At 52.4% G+C, this 10,588-nt stretch overlaps 1 long non-coding RNA gene across 3 annotated transcripts; it reads right to left on the reverse strand.

The window, feature by feature from the left end:
- Nucleotides 1-4,778: 4,778 nt before the first annotated feature.
- Nucleotides 4,779-10,255, reverse strand: LOC135987451 (uncharacterized). Of its 3 annotated transcripts, none has more exons than XR_010606012.1 (6): nt 10,167-10,255; nt 8,600-8,750; nt 7,934-8,136; nt 6,443-6,631; nt 5,998-6,118; nt 4,779-4,978 (listed from the first exon to the last, which is right to left on the reverse strand). It is a non-coding gene; the product is annotated as an uncharacterized LOC135987451 (long non-coding RNA). The 3 variants fall into 3 exon arrangements; XR_010606014.1 differs by lacking the exon at nt 4,779-4,978 and adding an exon at nt 5,588-5,650; XR_010606013.1 differs by lacking the exon at nt 6,443-6,631.
- Between the last annotated feature and the right edge of the window lie 333 nt (nt 10,256-10,588).

The raw sequence follows: 10,588 nt of genomic DNA on the forward strand, positions 1-10,588 counted from the left end.
ATGTATGTATAGGGCAGGGTGCAGCACGTAAAGGGTGCTGCAGGGCAGCACTGTGGGCCTAAGGGGCAGAGTGCAGGAGCTATGGGGCGCTGTGGGGCAGCACTGTGGATCTATGGGGCAGACTGGAGGAGCAATGACATGCTGTGGGTCTATGGGGCAGAGTGAACAAGATATGGGATGCTGTGGAGCTGCACTGTGGGTCTATGGGGCAGAGTGCAGGAGCCATGGGGTGCTGTGGGGCAGTGCTGTGCATCTATGGGGCAGAGGGGGGGAACTACAGGGCGCTGTGGGTCTATGGGTTAGAGTGCAGGAGCTCTAGGGTGCTGTGGGTCAGCACTGTGGGTCTATGGGGCAGAGCGGAAGAGCTATGCGGTGCTGTGGGGCACTGGTGTGGATCTATGGGGGAGAGTGGAAGAGCTATGGGGTGCTGTGGGTCTATGGGGCAGAGTAGAGGAGCTATGAGGTGCTGTGAATCTATGGGGCAGAGTGGAAGAACTACAGGGTGTGGGTCAGTGTGTAGGTCACTCACCTGCAGCGGGTTCAGCCTCTTGTGGGGTGTTTCACCCCACAACAGCCCCATTGACCCCACACCCCTGTGACCCCCCACAACCGCCCCATAGACCCTTGTGACTCCCCCCATAGTGGGCAGTGGAGGCGTGGCTGGCTGGAGAGGGGGGCGTGGCCAGGGTGGAGCAGATGGGGGCGTGGCCCGGTGGGAGCAGATGGGGGGCGTGGCCAGGCTGCCTTCAGTGTTCTCTGAGCAGGAGCTGCAGTTGTAAAAAAAAAAACCAAACAAACAAACAACAAAAAAAAGACGTTATTTGCTTCAAAATCCTGGGAAATAGCCCCAACCCCGCCCTGCTTAAATATTAACTAGGTGAGCAAATTGATTGCAAAAAAAAAAATAGATCTTAAAAGCTTCTTGGAGCACAAATTATCCTAAAAACAGCCAAAAAATATCAAAACCCCACCCAAATATGGTCCCTCCCAGCTTTATATAATAGAATAAGATATATATTAATGTATTAGATATATTATATAGTAATTATATATTACTATATCAATACAGATATTAATATTAATGAATATTAACATATCATAAATGTTGTTATAATACATTATACATCACATTATTATATTATGTTATTATATATTAATTAATTAATAATAGTAATTGATGGTTAGTATATAATACAAGATACATTTTTATTATTCATCATATTATTATATAATTTATATTATATTGTTAATACACTAATATGTTAATTTTATAGATCTATATTTTTTAAATTCATATATTACCATATTAAATAATATAGTAATACTTAAATAATACAATTTAAAGAATTAAGCGGGTTTAGGGACGCGGCGACCAATCAGCGCCTTCCTCCCCTGGGAGACAGCCGCGCGGGGCTGAGCCAATGGGAGGCTTTCCCGCCAGACGGCACTGGCCAATCAGCGGGCGTCTCCTCACCCCGCTCAGGGTGAGGGGGGAGACAAAATGGCGGCGGGTTAAAAAAGCCGAGTTTGTTCCCGCTTAAATATTAATTTAGTAAATTATCGATAAATAGATTTTAAAAGCACCAGATCTGGGACCCCGAACTTTAGATATGTTCGGTAAAGTGAATTCAGCCCCCAAATCGCCTCAAAAAGCAACAAAATGCCCCTCCCGACTTTAAATACAATAAACAATTAAATTATTTCAACAATTAAGCGGCTTTAGGAGCCTCACAACCGCCCAAAAAGCTAAAAAAACCCCTAAAAACCTCAATTAAAAAAAAAACTCATAAAGCCCCGTTTAAATATAATAATTTAAATTAATAAGCAGTTAAAATAAAAAGCCGAATTTGGACTCGTAATCCTGGGAAACAGCCCCAAATCTCCCCCTGAGCTTTAAATATTAATCTATTGAATAAATTCGTTATCAGTAAATAGATTCTAAAAGCTTTAAAGCCCCAAATCTGCCCCTCGAGCTTTAGAAGCGTTAAATAAACCTTTAAAAAGCCGATTTAGACCCAAACAGCCCCAAAACGGCTCCTCGCAGCTTTAAATAATTAAAACAATTCAGCGGCTCCAGGAGCCTCGAACCGCCCGAACCCGGTGAAATAAAACCGCAAAAACCATTGAAGTGCAAGAGCCCAAATAAATCGGCCGGTTGGTAAAAACCCCAATTCGGCTCCAAACCCAGAAAACCCGAATCCCCGGTTTGAACTGCTCCATAAACCGGTTCAAATGAACAGTTTAAAAAGCTTTAAAGTCACGAATCAGCCCCAAAGTGGGATCCGCAACTTTAAATACGTTTAAAATGCGATTTCGACCCAAATGGCCCCTCCCGACTTTAAATACAATCATTCCGACATTAACTTTAATAAACCGAACAATTAAATTTTAGGAGCCTCAAACCCGCCCAAAATGTTCCAAATAAAACCTCAAATAAACTTTTTGAACATATTAAAAAAAATAACATTAAAAAAAAACCCCTAATCTGGACTCAAACTCCTGGGAAAAAGCCCCAAACCTCCTCCCGAGCTTTAAACATTAATTCTCCTGATAAAATGACAATAAAGAGATTTTAAAGGTGCCTTTTAGCACAAATTGGCACCCAAAACCCCCCTAAAATATGTAAAAAAAACTTCTAGAAGCCGAACTAGACCCAAACCTCCCCGGACTCCCGAGAAAAGCCCCAAACCGGCTCCTCCCGCTTTGAACACAACGATTCGAACAGTTAAAGCGGCTGCGGGAGCCTCAGCCCCCCCCCACCAACAGCCACAAACCCGCGGCTTTTAAACCCCCAGTTTCGATCAAAGCCCCAAATACACCCAAGCCCGCCGGGCACTCGTCACCCCGCCGAGCCCCAATTAACTCCCGCACGATAATTAACGCCCTGACCCGCACGTTAATCGGTTCCAGCCGCCGCTCCCGCTGCTCTCGGTCCCTCGGGTTCCGCGTGGGGGGGCGGATCAGCCGGTTCGGCAGCCCCGAGAAGCGCGCGCAGCCGCCGCCGCCACGTCCTTTATCACCTCGCTGTCCCGCCCGGTCCCGCCCTCCGCCCGCCCTCCGGCCAATGGACGAGACGCCCGCCTCAGCCGCGCTGGCCAATCAGCGCCTCGTTACTGTGGGAGAACGTCGGCGGGAAGACGGCGACCAATCAGCGCCCTTTTTACCTCAGAGGCACTAGCGAATCAGCGCCTTGCACGGGCTGGGCGAACCTCGGCGGGAAGGCAGTGACCAATCAGCGCCTTTCTCCCCTCAGCGATACGATCACCAATCAGCACCTTTCTCCCACCCCCTCGGAGAAGCCCGCGCGGGGATGAGCCAATGGGCGGCTTTCGCGCCCGGCGCCGGCAGCCAATCAGCGGGCGCCCCCTCCTACCTCACTATAAAATAGCGACGGCGAAAAGGAGGGGGGAGACAAGATGGCGGAAGAGGCAGGAAGCGGTGCCTCGTCCGGCGGCGGCGATTGAGGCGGGGGGGGGAGTCGGGGCTGGGCGGAAAAGCGGCAGCTCCTGAGACAGCAGCGGCAGCAGCAACGGCGATCGGGGGATGTGGGGGGGCGAAAAGCGGCGGCTCCTGCGGCCGCAGCGGCAACGGCGATCGGGGGATGTGGGGGGGCGAAAAGCGGCGGCTCCTCCGGCCGCAGCAGCAACGGCGATCGGGGGATGTGGGGGGGGAAAAGCGGCGGCTCCTCCGGCCGCAGCAGCAACGGCGATCGGGGGATGTGGGGGGGGAAAAGCGGCGGCTCCTCCGGCCGCAGCCAGGACGTGGCTTCACCGGCACCGGGGCCGCGAGGCCGCGCGCTGTGGGGCTGCGGGGCGGGTGTGTGGCCGGGGGCTCCGGCGGTCCCGCAGCGGCGGCCGCGGGGCGGGATGAGGCGGCTGTGGCGGTACCTGTGGGGCACTTGTGGGGCTGCTATAGGGGCTCTTCAGAGGCGTGTCTGGAGCACTTAGGGGGAGGTACAGGGCTGCTATAGCGGTACCTGTGGGGCTGCTATGGGGTTACTTATGGGGCACAGATGGGGGGGGCACAGGATGGGGAGACAGCTGGGGGTGGCACCGAATGCAGGGGGTGGGGTCAGTGCGGAGGGGCGGGGACTATGAGAGGACGCGCCCACGGGGAGTCCCGCCTGGGGAAGGGGGTGGAGCCTCCGTGTGTCACGCCCTGTGGGAGGAGCCCGGGGGTGGAGCCTGTGCAGGCATCACCCCTTGGACAGCCCACTCGGGGGTGGGGTCAGCAGGGGATGTGCCCCCCAAGGGGGCGTGGCTTAGCAAGGGAGGAGCTTTGGAAGGGGTGGAGGCTTTACAGGACATGCTCTGAGGGGGCGTGGCTTAGGGGAGGTGGTTGGGAGGAGTTGAGGGCGGGGCCTCAGTGCGTCATGCTCCTCGGGCGATGCGGTGAAAGGGGAGGGGCCTGCATGGGACACGCCCCTTGGGGAGGGCACACACTGGCAGGGGCGGAGCTTTAAAGGGGATGGAGTTGGGGGCGTGACCTCTCGAGGACACGCCCCTGCAGGAGAAGCCCAGACTGGATATCACAGTGAAAAATTAAAATTAACTGTTGTTAATCAGATGTAGTTTGCTGGCTTTTTATTTTGACTCTACTTACAGGTAATTCATACCTGTGATGTTTTCACACACCTCCCAAAAAAGCTGTGGTTAAATATAGACAGTCATGACTCACTGTTTTCTAATTTTATTTTGCATCTAAATCTTTTAATATTATGTTGGGAATCATTACTACCTGGGAGGTTTTTTAATACCTCCATTTATAAACAGCCGGGGGCCATGTTGGGGTATTTTTAATTAAGGAAACTGCTGTTTCAACCCGCAAGTGAAAACAAACCACACGTACGAGGCTGGACACGGTCAAACAAACCCCGGCTGGTTCAGCAGCCGCTGCCAGCGCGTCCATTCACCGCCTGCCCAGCCCGACAGACCTGCTGGACATACGTGTCCTGGTGAACTTGTACCAGCGCTGCATTCTGGGGAGAAATACATCCTGTAAGAATCCTGCTCTAAAACACTGCAGATCAACAATAGTTGTAAGTCACAGAGACTCCTCGTTTTCTCTCTGACTCTCACAACAGTAATAAATAAATCCCAAAGGACAGAAAACACCAGGATAGGCTGGAAACAACAAAAAACCCCACATGGCAGAAACAGTACCAAGCACCGTAAGTAACACTTCAGCATCTCAAACGAAAATAAATGATAAAACCCTTTGGGAGAGGTCTAAAGAAAGACAAACGAGTCCACAGAGAGCGATACTAAAGCCCTCCTCCCGAGAGGACCATGTGGGGGACAGAGGCACTTGGAAGGGACGTGGTTTGATGAGGCCACTTGCCACACACATTGATTCTGGTGCCTGGAAGGACAATGGAGGGGACATGAGGGGACAAGGGGCACACGAAGGGTACGGAGGGATGTGGGGAGCTGATGGGGGTGCCTGCGATGGCTCCAGGGCACGCTGCCCAAAGGAGAGGTCCTGCAGCAACTGGAGGCCACGTGAAGGGCTCTGGGTCAGAAGAAAGGCAAACAGAGGCCTCTGGGCTGCAAAATACACAAACAGGTCCCCAGGCAACAAGAACATGGGGGGCGGCTACAAGGAAGGTAAATGGGGGCTCTCAGGTAACCAAAAGACAAGCTCAGCTGTCCTGAGAGGAGCAGGTGGAAATCAGAGGAGTTCTAAAGGGAGCAGAGGGGCAAACAGAGCGGTCTTGAGAGGGTACAAGAGGGAAAAATGAGGCCTCTGGGATGTGCCAAAAGCAAATGGGGAAGTTTTGAGGGGAAGAGAGAAAAAGAGAGGAATCTAATGAAGCAAAAGGTCAAACGGGCACCTTGATGCCACCAAAGAGCCTGCGGGCACGCAAAGGCAGGCGGGGCAATCACAGAGGAACTGGAAGGAAACGGGTTTCTGAGGGAACAAGGTGGCGAGTAAGCCTGTGAGACGCCCAGAGGCAAATGGATGTGTCCTGAGGAGAGCAAATCGAAAGGTTCTTACCTCTGAGAAGTTCTCCTTGACTTTTGTTCCACCAGCAGCCGTCCTGTGGTCTCGGCACAGCCTGGGGATCCCTGACCTGCACCACCACAACCTTTAACAGGACATCCGGCAGTTCTAGAACCTGAATGACAAACAGCAAGTACTTCTCCAGGACAGCTTTGATGTAGGATTGTTTTATTTTGTTTTCCCTGCAGAGGACAGGGAGAAATTTCTCCTCCCCACAGTACCACTAAACACCCTACCCATGATCCTTCAGGCATTTTGGGGCTGTAACCCCCCCATCTCTCACTGGCCTGCTCCTCCAGTACCATCAGCACACCCCCAGTAACATCATCATCACCCCCCCAAATCCCACCTTCTTTTCTCTCCAAAAAAAGGTAGAAAAGGGAAATAGACCCCACGGGCAGCTCCCTGCTCTCGTAACGCCATTTACATATGTACATACCACAACTCTTCATAACAGGGGGCAGTGCCCCAAACAGTCGCAGCCCCCATCCCACAGGCCGGCAGCTGCCCCATGGCACGGTGGGGAGGGAAGATGTTGCCACGTCTCCCGCTTGGGCTCTGCTCCCCCACGTTCTGTTCCCCGCCTGGGCTGCGGGATCTGCTGACTATCAGGTGTTCATAGCTCCCCCTTTGAAAAACAAAAATTTGAAATTAGAGTTCAGCATCTTAAGAAAATAGCGCAGAAAGAAGCAGAGGAATTAGTCAGAATAAGGGATCGCCCAGCGGCAGCGCTTGTTGGCCGTGCGCTGCAGAAAAGAAAAAAAAAAGAAAAGAAAACAAGAAAAGGCATGATCTCTTCCAGGCAGTTTCTCTAAACAGTCGAGAGATTATAAAATTGCACGTGTCTTTTCCAAGCAGAATGAGCCTGTGATTCCACGAAAAAGGAGGGCAAGCAGCAGGTCAGCTTGTCAGAGAAAGACAGGGACAGGGAGCAAGACAAGGCGACACAGAGAGAGAGGCAAAAGGGACAGGGAGGCAGGGCAAAGGGAAGGAGAGGCCAAGATCAGAGACCAGCAGCAGGACACAGACGGTGGGGAAAACTCCTAGAACGGGCAGCGGGAGAGACAGACCAAGGAGAAACGGGCGCCGGGCCGCGGGACAGGGAGCGGGGCAGACCGTCACGGAAACAAAAACAAAGAGGGAACGGGACAGAGAAACGAGGGGAAAGACAAGGAGAAGGGCAGAGAAACAGGAACGGGGGCGGGCAGGGAGCAGGACCGAGAGATGGAGCGAGGAAGGGAAAAAAGGACGGGGGCAGAATGCAGGGAGAGAAACGACGACAGGGAGCAGGACAATAGCATGGGCTGCAGGACAGAGACGGAGGAATTGCAAGAACACAGACACGAGGAGCACCACAGAATGACAGCCAGGGGAAAGAGGCACAGAGAGCGGGACGGCGCCGGAGCGGAAAAAACCAAACCAAACCAACAGCGCTGGGCCGCTGGAGAGAGATACGGAGAAAGAAAAGAACACCCAGGAAGAGAGAAAAGAAAGAGGGGATGGCTGGCTGGGGGAGGGAGGGGAAAGCAGTTAGAAAGGGCGGGAGAAGGACCGCCACAAAACAACAGAAAAGCCAGCGAGGCCAGGCAGGGCAGGGGGGCCGTGACACTGCTTGTCTAGCAGTATAATCTGCGATCTGCCAATTTATTTCCAATTTCCTGATCACTGCTCCCTTTCGATGCCCTTTGCAACGCACGATGGCAACTTTTCTAGCAACGGCACAGCTTCCAACAATTGGAGTGTCATATTTAATCTGTCTTCCTTGTGCCGTTAATAAACTTTGTTCTTTTCAAATGGCACGCACCATTCTAAAAACATACTTTGAAACAGTGCAAATATTAACCTTCTTCTCTTTGGATAATTCTAGAGCTCGTGTGAGTGCAGCTTTCTGGGCAGAAGTCCCTGCAGGTAAAGGTTTAGTTTCAATTACCTTGTGGGTAGTTGTCACCGCATACCCGGCTTGACGTACTCCTCGCTTTACGCAGAGCTGCTTCCGACGGTGAACCAGGAGCCTTCAGCATCCTCCAGTGGCCGGCTGGTCCTTTAGATCCGGTCCGCTGGAGTAAACAGCTTCTGTTGTTTCCGAGCAATCGGACACCACAGGCTCCGAAACAGATCCACTGAGGAGAGAAGCTGGATTGACAATGTCAGTAGTAGCAATATTTCCATCATCTTGTTCCACCCACACAGCCTGGTATTTCAGGGGACGCTAATACAGTCATTTGCTGTCCCACAGTGAGCTTACGAGCTTCCCGCACGTCGAGCGCGACAGCTGCCACGGCTCAAAGACAGCCAGGCCAGCCTTTGCTCGCTTCGTCTGGCTGCTTAGGGAAGCAGACCACGGCTCGCTTAGGAGACCTTAACCGCTGTGCCGGAACACCCAAAGCAATACTTTGCCTTTCGTGTGAGTACAACCAAAACGGTTTGGTGACACCTGGGAGGCCCGGGGCCGGAGCCCTCGCCAGTTCCTTTTTCAGTTGCGAAAAAGCCCTCCCGGCTTCTCCCGTCCAATTCAACTCGGAGCTGTTTTCTTTCAACAGTTCGTACAAAGGCTTTACTGAGAGTCCAGCATTATAAATCCAAAGCCCGCACCAACCTGTCCTTTCAAGAAATGTCCGCAGCCCTTTTACCGTCGCCGGTTCCGGTGTCCGGCAAGCAGGTTCTTTCCGCTCTGTCCCCAGCTCTCGCCGTCCTCCGGAGATCTCCAGTCCCAGATAAGTCACTCGGTGCCGCAGCAGCCGGGCCTTCTGTTGGGAAACCCAATGCTCACTTAATCGCAGAAAATCAGTCAGCTTACAGTCCATTGCACACAACCCTCTTCGGGTTCTGTGCCTATAAGGAGACAACAAAGTCCCATTGCCCGGAAGAGCTTCCCAGGCGTCACGTTCTCGTGCTAACTGGTTTCCGAAAATCACAGGGCTGCTCCTGAATCCCCGGGGTGACACGACCCGGGTTAATTGGGTCTTTCTCCCACTAAAGGGATTTTCCCACTCAGAAGCAAAAAGCTTCTGACTCTCTTTGGCTAATGCAAGACAGACAAAGGCATCTTTGAAATCCAACACAGCAGTTACCATTTGTGATTATCTCGCCATTTATCTAACAATGTGTAAGGGTTAGCTACTACCGGGTGTCAATCTGCGGTAATTTTGTTTATTGCTCTCCAGTCTTGCACTAACCTATAGCTTTTGCTGTCTGGTTTCTTTACAGGCCGGATTGAAGTGTTCGCTTCTGACTCACCTTCTATCAGCAGCCTAAACTGCAAAAAGTTACCAGTCATTTCTTTTACCCCTTCTCTATCCTCTAATTTCAGAGGATATTGTCTAGTTCTGACTGGTCCAGCTCCAGCTTTCAAATTAATTTTCACTGGTTCTGCATTCTTTGATTTACCAGGAACTGCCGAAGCCCATACCCCTGCAAATACTTGATCCAATATTTCCCGAGCTATTTGGCTTTGCTTGTCAGTTTGAATCATTGCCAATTAAAATCTCAGCTCTTTTATCTTGAATCTCACTTTCCCCCGTTTGAATGTTATGATTGCTTTCAATTGTTTTCACAGGTCTCGTCTTAGTAACAGTTTTGGAGACCTAGGCATATGTAAGAACTTATACATCCCAATTGGTTTTCCTAACTTATATTTGATTGGCCGTAAAAATAAAGCTTTCTTTTGTTGGCCAGTAGCTCCCACTACAGTTACAAAATCTTTATCTAAGGGTATCGTTTCCTGGTTCAAAATAGAACAAGATACTCCACTATCAATTAAAAACTCCATTTCTTTTCTGTGTTTCCCTGGCTTTACTAGGACCGGTGCATCTGCTAGGCTGGATTCCTCAGGTTCCCGTCAATCAACTTCTGCCACTGACCATTACATCTCATCGAGGTTTCTCTATTCACATTATCCCCAGGGGGCTCCCCAATCCTCCCGGTGAGCTAAAATACACCCTAGCGGGCTCTTTGTCGGCGTTTTTTCTGATTGGCTGCTTTCCACGCCACCGCGCCGTCCCATTGGCTGCTCCTCCCCGTGTTCCGCCCCCACGAACCCTCCTCGGGGCGCAGCCGCGCGAGGACCGCGCCATTGGGGCCCGTTTTCCCCACAAGCACGGCTCCCAGAGCCGACTCTCCGGGGCGGCGGAGCCGCAGCGGAGCCGGCCGGGCCGGGCACTCACCGGGGCCGCGCAGAAACGGCGACGAACGGCGGCGCGGCGGGACCGCTCCGGGCTCGAGCGGGGCGCGCACACGGCCGCTGAGAGCACCGCCCGCGCTTGCCAGCAGCCATCTTTGCGCATGCGCGTCAGGAAGCCCGCGGGACACGCCCCCTCCCGCCCGCCCCTTCGCCTCCCTTCCCGCAATCTGATTGGCTGCCTGTGCACGTCAATTTCCATTCTCCCCGCCTATCATCCCCCCTCCCCGTTTGCCCCGCGCTGCGCTCCGCTCCGCCCCTCCAGCTTTCTCGCGCGTCCTGATTGGCCCGCTCTGCACCCCCCTTCGCGTTCTCTCCACCCACTCGCTGGAACCTCCAGGCGATTTGCATAGCCGGCGCGGCTTTCCCTTCTATTTAATTTCTGTTTCCATTTCTAGTTCTTTCTCG

Source organism: Caloenas nicobarica, chromosome 3, assembly GCF_036013445.1.
Source record: "Caloenas nicobarica isolate bCalNic1 chromosome 3, bCalNic1.hap1, whole genome shotgun sequence".
Lineage (NCBI taxonomy): Eukaryota > Metazoa > Chordata > Aves > Columbiformes > Columbidae > Caloenas > Caloenas nicobarica.